The sequence below is a fragment of the Mustela nigripes genome, chromosome 2 (assembly GCF_022355385.1).
Source record: "Mustela nigripes isolate SB6536 chromosome 2, MUSNIG.SB6536, whole genome shotgun sequence".
In the NCBI taxonomy this organism is placed as follows: Eukaryota; Metazoa; Chordata; class Mammalia; order Carnivora; family Mustelidae; genus Mustela; species Mustela nigripes.
In genome coordinates, this window is record NC_081558.1 from 138595214 (window position 1) to 138603541 (window position 8328).

Sequence of the window (8328 nt, forward strand, 5' to 3'; positions counted from 1 at the left end):
ATCTTGAAAACTGAAACTCTACCCAATGAACAATTCCCCATTTCCCTCTTCTCTCAGCCCTGGTGGCCACCATTCCATTTTCTGTTTCTATGAATGTGACAGCTTTAGATACCTCATATAAGCGAAATCATACAGTATTCATCTTTTAATAACTGATTTATTTCACTTAGCATAATGTCCTCAGGGTTCATCCATGCTATAACATGAGACAGGACTTCCTTGCTTTTTAAGACTGAATAATATTCTACTGAGTGCATGTGTGTGTATACCACATTTTATTTATCCATCTATCCGCCCGTGGACATTTGGGTGGCTGTCACCTTTTGGCTGTTGTGAATAATATTGCTCTTGGAGTATTTGTATATTAAAAATAAAAAATATAGGAATGAAACACAGTGACTCATAAAACAGCTTGCAGTGAGGGTGAAGAAAATGAAGTCCTCCAGGTTTTGAAAAGCAGTATGCTTTCTGTTTTTGCACAAATAATGATAATGCTTTCTGTGGAATTTTTATTTATTTTTTAAATTTTTTTTAAATTATTTATTTATTTTTCGGAGAGAAAGCACATGAACAGGGGAGAGGGGCAAAGGGAGAGGAAGGCAGACTCCATGCTGAGCAGGGAGTCTGACGTGGGACTCTATCCCAGGACCCTGAGATCATGACCTGAGCCAAAGGCAGAGGCTTTAACCCACTGAGCCACCCAGGCGCCCCTGGTTTGAAGTTTTTATTTTTACCTTTTCCTAGGAATTAGCTGCACATTCAGAGCCTCATTTCAACCAAGATACCACAAATCTTAGGTAACTAGAAAAAAGCAGCATGACCCCACTTTTCTTAGGACAGGTTACAAGAATAGCTGCTTTTCCTAAAAGGAGAAACTTCACAAAGTTTTCATTTCCATACCTACTCCCATTTTTTTTTTAAGATTTTATTTATTTATTTGACAGACAGAGATCACAAGTAGGCAGAGAGGCAGGCAGAGAGAGAGAGGAGGAAGCAGGCTCCCTACTGAGCAGAGAGCCCGATGTGGGACTCGATCCCAGGACCCTGAGATCATGACCTGACCGAAGGCAGCGGCTTAACCCACTGAGCCACCCAGGTGCCCCCCACTCCCATTTTAGCTAAGATGTCTTTCCTTATTGGTAGTGTTAGTTGCCCAAAGTAAAATTCTTTGTCTTGGACTCGCTTGTTGGAAAAGGTAGGTAACCAGTTAATTAGTATTTCAAAAGTCTATAAAAAGTGTGAAGGTACTTCCTAAGGATACCCAAGGGAATTTCAGGGTGGGACAAATATCGTAACACAATCTGGTAGTCACTGAATGTCCTTCTTTTTTCCACTTCCCAACCTCCCCCTCACACATTTGTTACCTCTTTCTCCAACTTTCTTCATCTCTTAGCCAATTAAACTCATGTTTTGTCATCTTATTTCTCTCTGCCCTTTAACTGCCTGCTATTTTACACACACACACACACACACACAAATAATGTTTGGTTTTGGGTGGTTGTATTTTAACTTTCAGAGAATTAAATAGTATATATGAAAACATTTTTTTCTAAATGATAGCACCATAAAAATATTTATTTTCAGAATATGGTGTCATAACTAGCACATTGTAAATATACAACATATGATTGTGAAATGATTCACTAAAGGATTATGTACTCTGTCCTTATTTTGAAAACCGTGTACATTAAAGCATGGCAAGATATGGGGAAATTTTATTTAAAGATTTTATTTATTTACTTGACAGAGAGAGATCACAAGTAGACAGAGAGGCAGGCAGAGAGAGAGTGGGGGAAAGCAGGCTCCCTGCTGAGCAGAGAGTCCGATGCAGGGCTTGATCCCAGGATCCTGAGATCATGACCTGAGCTGAAGGCAGAGGCTTAACCCATTGAGCCACCCAGGCACGATATGGGGAAATTTTTACAGAAAAATAAAAGATATGTGAATCTCTAAAACAATATTAAAATGAAAACAAACGACATCAAGACCCCAGTCATGAAAGGGGGAGATAAAATTCAAAAATTAGTCCTTACAAATAGTTAATAAACATAATGTTCTACTTAAAATATTTTGGTATCATCTTCCCTATCTAAAAATCACACAATATAACAGAAGAAAAAATTTAGGAGTCAAACATGGCAATATTGGAAAATCATGTAGGAGGTCACAAGCAGAAAAAAATGTTGGTAGTTGGAGTGTGAAATGGCATAACCACTTTAGAAAGCATTCTGGCAGTTTCTTAGAAAGTTAAATATACATATATGACAGAACTCAGCAATCCCCTAATCAAGGTAATTGCCCAAGAGAACTGAAAACATTGGGGTACCTGGGTGGCTCAGTTGCTAAGCGTATCCCTTCCGCTCAGATGATCCCAGGGTCCTGGGATCGAGCCCCACAGCAGGCTCCCTTCTCAGCAGGAAACCTGCTTCTCCCTCTCCCACTCTCACTGTGTCTCTCTCTGTCAAATAGATAAATATTTAAAAATCTTTTTAAAAAGAGAGAAGAAATGAAAACATGTTTACACAAACACCTGTACACAGTATTTATAGTGACTTTATTCATAACTGCCAAAACTGGAAAAAATTCAAATGCCCTTGGACTAGTGAATGAATAATAAACACATGCTGGCACATCCATACAGCAAAGTACTACTCAGTCAAAACAAAGAAAGGGGGTGAGGAGTGGGGGAGGACTATCAATATAAGGGACAACATAGATGAATCTCAATGCACTTCGCTAACTGAAAGAGGCCAGACTCAAAAGGCTACATACTGTATGATTCCATTTATGTGACATTTTAGAAAAGCAAAACTACAGGGAGAAAAAACAGATCGGTGGGGCTTTGGGGGCTGGAGGATAGATGGACAGATGGTCTTCAAAACAGGGCAAGAGACTTTTTGGAGTGATAAATCTTCCATATTTTGATTGTGGTGGTAGTCACATCTAACTATTTGTCAAAATAGCTTGTATTTATCTAAGCGTATAGAACTGTAAAGTAAAATTTTACTTTTCTAAATTATACCACAATAAACCTGATTTCTCCACAAACAACATTACCCAAAAAAGCAATGAAAAAATTCTGAAGGATGTATAGAAGGTAACATTCAGATGACGGTGAGCTGGAAAACCAGTCAAGAAATCTGCAACCACACAAAGATGCAAAAAGAGGCCACTAGATGGTGGTGTTCGTTTTTGTAACAGAGCCCAGGAAAAACTTGGAAGCTCAAGAGATCACAGGCCTGCCAGAGGAGCAGTTTTTTGGCGGATTTCCTGTAATCCACAGCTCCTTCTGTCTAGCCTTGAGCTATAGTTCCTGTGTTTTTGCTAAGCCAGTTCTCCCAGCCTTCTACTGATTCTGGGACACCATCAATATCCTTCCAGTAAAACTCTCTCTGCTTCTGTTTTTGTTTTCTAAAACTGACTGAATAGAAGAACTAATAACAGTAATTAACCAATTTATTTTTTGTTTGTTTTTCTTCAATATGGAGAGTTTTGAGTATGTAAAGAATAAACAGACTGGTAAAATAATTCCCCAATCAACCCATCAGTTCTGAGTCATTGATAATCTGCTGTTCTTAATTCAGCAAGCTTCCACCATCCCCATTCCTCATACAAATAATTTTCTACAGCCCTTCTTTTTAATGGGATAAAATTTACATATGTTAAAAATAGCCTTATTTTTAAAGCAGTTTTAGGTTCATAGCAAAATTGAGCAGAAAATACAGAGATTTCCCATATACTCCTGTCCCCACTCATGCACATCCTCCACAATCTGCAATGACATATCATTACCACCCAAAGCCCATAGATTATATCGGGGCTGACTCTTGCTGGTGTACCTTCTACAGGTTCGACAAATACATTATGACATGTAATTACCATTTTAGTATACAGAGCAGTTTCAGTCCCCTAAACCCCCTCTGTTCTCCATCTATTCACCCCTACCTTCCCCTAAGCCCTGCCAAAGTGCAGAAATTTTAACTGTACAATTACAATTTATCAGGGCGCCTGGCTAGCTCAGTTGGTAGAACACGTGATGCTGGATTTTGGGGTTGTGAGTCTGACTCCCAGGTTGGGTGTAGAGATGACTTAAAAGTGTTTAAAAAGAATTCCGATTTGTCTTTGAAGGACTTAGTCTGGAAGTTCCCAATAATGTAGATCAAAAAGAAAAAAGAAAGTTATGAGAGAAAACTTAAGAGAGAAATCCAGTTGTGATAAAATGTTTGAACTCTAAGAAAAGGAAAATTTCATAAGCCTTGAGGTGGAAAAACAAGATACCAACAAAGGATCAAAAACTGGGTTGATATTAACTAACCATAATATAATAGTATGTGATAAGAACTTTTCTTTTATTAAAATTCAATTAGCCAACATACAGTATGTCATAAGTTTTTAATGAAGTGTTCATTGATTCATTAGTTATGTATAACATTGTGTTCATCACATCAGGTGCCCTCCTTAATGCCCATCACCCAGGTGCCCCATCCCTCATCCACCTCCCCTTCTGCAACCCTCAGTTTGTTTCCCAGAGTCAAGAGTCTTTTATGGTTTGTCTCCCTCTCTGATTTCTTCTCATTCAGTTTTCCCTCCTTCCCCTATGGTCCTCTAAGCTATCTCTTATAATCCATATATGACTGAAACCATATGATAATTATGTTTCGATTGACTTAGTTCACTTAGCCTAATATCCTCTAGTTCCATCCACATCGATGTAAATGGTAGGTATTCATCCTTTCTGATGGTTGAGTAATATTCCACTGTATATATAAACCATATGTTCTTTCTCCATTCAGAACTTTTCTGATGTAGTTCATATCTTACTTTTGAGAGCTTCAGGCTCAGATTGCAAGAAAAATAAATGAATTTTTTAAAAAAATATGTATACATATAAATGTAAAACATATGTTTTTATCATTAAAAGAATACAAACTAAAATAACATCACATTCGTACTTATCAAACTGGTATAGACTGACAGATTTGATATATAAAGGGTTAATGTGGCCAAGCAGATGTAATTAATCACAGTTAAAGTGTAAATTGGCACAAAAATTTTTGCAAGTCTGTTGATACTATTATCACACTTTAAATATACATTTTCACCCCGAAATTTTATTTCTAAAATACTTGTAAAATATACGTATGTGTGAGGGATAGTGAAAACAAACCATCAAACATGAAAGAACCTAAATGGACCGTATCATCAATATGATATGTCATATCATCAATATGAGACTTGTCGGTGAATTTTAGCAAATTCATACAATGGACTCTGATAGGCCTAGGATGGACCCTGTGTTCACCCTTCTGATCACTGGAGCATGTGCAAGGGAGAATGGGAAAGTATGGAGTGGAGCAATTGAAAGCAAGAAGGGATTGTGGCTACCATCAGGAGGGGTGCTTTGGCAGTTGCACCAGCATCAGCAGAACACCTCCATCAGGGAAGACCAGGAAAAAAGAACAGTATTACCAGAAGTGAGTGAGGGGCATTAAGTATGCAAAAGGAACTGCTGTTTGTAAGAGTAATGGCTAAAGGTCCCATGCAGCGTCAGTCTGGTTTTCACAGTGAGCGTTGCTCCATGTTTGTGGAGGTACCCTGAAAGCCTAGTGGGAGAGCATGCCTCTGTTTGTAAGGATGTGTTTCAGTCTGTCCCACAAGAGTACTATGAGAAAGTACTTCTGAGAAAGAAATCACTATTTGGGCATCACTTAGCAGTGAAGACTTATTTCTGCTCCATGTGGCATCAGCAAGCAGAGCTTAACTTGGGGCTGGAGGATTCATTTTCAGTGTAGCTCTTGTACACGGCAACCAAGTTGATGATGCTGACTTGGCAGCTCAGCCAACACCTGAGCGCCATGGGCCTTACTTAGCTCCTTTCCAGACAGTTTTACCCTTAATGGAGGATACTCAGTTCCAAAAGAGATTGGAAGGGACAGAGATTCCACCTCTCAAAGGGAAAAATGATAAAGACCTTGGAAGCTATGTTTTAAAACTGCCACATCAAATTCAAGGAAATCAATTTCAGTTATCATGGATCCTCCAGGAAGCCTTGAGAGTTTAAATGTGGAGAATATAGTATGTATGACCAGCTGACTTACCATGTGTAACACCTGGCATCACATTACATTGTCACCTACACATTAGTTAAACCAAGATTACACCATATCGGAATTTCCTGACCCACCCCTCATCTCCAACCTGCTTTTGGTCAAAATAGGAATAGGAGAGGAGAGCACCTGACTGAAAAGGATTTGCTTTTTTTTTTTTTTTTTTAAGATTTTATTTATTTATTTGATAGAGAGAGATCACAAGTAGGCAGAGAGGCAGGCAGAGAGAGAGGGGGAAGCAGGCTCCCTGCTGAGCAGAGAGCCCAATACGGGACTCGATCCCAGGACCCTGAGATCATGACCTGAGCCGAAGGCAATGGCTTAACCCACTGAGCCACCCAGGCGCCCAGGATTTGCTTTCTTTTTGATGAGTTATCAACTGAGTATCAGCTCTGGATAGACATGTAGTAATATTTACACACCTGGCATGAGGCACCTAACTGGTTCAATTGGTAGAACATGAAAGTCTTGATCTCGGGGTCCTAAGTTCAAGCCCCATGTTGGGTGTAAAGCTTACTTAAAAAACGAAACAACAAAAAAAATCAAAACAAAACTCTGGCTGATGATGGGGAAAGGCATAAAGAATGAATACAATCATAAATATGATTAGACATTTAGAAACTATTTTGTATTTAATTTTTTAGACGCCTAACTTCTACATCTAACTTGAGAATAAATATTAAGGATCAGTTTGATCAACTTTAGTTAACCAAGTGGTCTTTAAAAAATTGACTAATTGTTTCACCTTTTTTTTTGATTGGTACAAGATATATTAGCTAGTGTATGGACTTTATTGGCTAGCCTGTAAAAAGTCAAGGGCAATTGTATTGTGTTGAGAGATTTCAGGTAACAACTTTTTAAAAGATTTTATTCATTTATTTGACAGAGAGAGACACAGCAAAACAGGGAACACGAACAGGGGGAAAGGGGGATGGAGAGGAAGGCTCCTCGATGAGCCCGATGCAGGGCTGGATCCCAGGACTCTGGGATCATGACCTGAGCTGAAGGCAGGCGCTTAACGACTGAGCCACCCAGGCACCTCTAGATAACAAATCTCTATCAGTCTGTTGATTTTCTTATTTGTGTCATAGGCAATATGATCACAAGCTTTAGTTTAGAAACTTTTAGCCAGTGTTGACTCCTATGTCTTGGACTCCTGAGAAGTTAACTTGGCTTTTAAAAATGATGAAAACATCTTAATGGTAAAAATGAAAGCCGTAAGTCAACAACAACATTTGGATAAGCAAAGATTCAGTCTGCCACTATATCCTCTTTTCAAAAATAATGGAAGAAATTTTCAAATTATATAAAAATGGAATAGAATTTAATCATGACCACCTTGAAGATCCTGGGGAAAGATAAAGAATACAGAAAACGCTATTTTACAATATTTAAGTCATTGGAGACAGTATGAATAATTTGTAATATGAGTTTTGAAATAAAAATAATTTCCACCTACATAGCATAGTAGTAAACTTTCTAATACATAATACATCATTCAACAAGTATTTGCTAAAACTCACCATGCCTATGTACTTTAAAAAGACATTTCAGCAAGTCTGTGTACTTTGAAGACATTTTTTAAGAATGAAGTTTCAAGGCCTTGCTCAACTTTGCTCAAGGGTTGTTCAACCAGTTAAGCACCAAACTCTTGATTTCAGCTCAGGTCATGATCTCTCAGGCTCATGCGATCAAGCCCTACTGGGCCTGGAGCCAGCTTAAAATTCTCTCTCTTCCTCTGCCCCTCCTCACCACTTGTCTCTCTCTCTCTCTCTTGCTCAGAATGAAGAAAGAATGAACACAAGTTCAAGACCAGTCCTTAAAGAGTTGCAAAGCATTTCCTGAAGCATTGCATAAAATTAGTTTTCAGAAATGTAGTATTTGCATTAATTTGATTTCCTGTCCAAAATCTACACTACATTTAACTAAGGTATAACTTTAAAAAAAATTTTTTATTATTTATTTGAGAGAGACAGTGTGTGCACCAGTAGGGGAGTAGCGGTAAATGGAGAGAGAGAATCTTGAGCAGAGTGTGGAGCTCCAAAGGGGGCTTGGCCTCCTCACCCTGATATAGTGACCACAGGGGAGATCAAGAGGTGGATGCTTAACCACTTGACCTACCCAAGTGCCCCATAAATGGGTAACTTTTTGCACTCAAATTTTAATGTCCATCTTCAGGAAACCAACCTTTTCCTTATTAATTTTGAGATGGGTAAGTTAT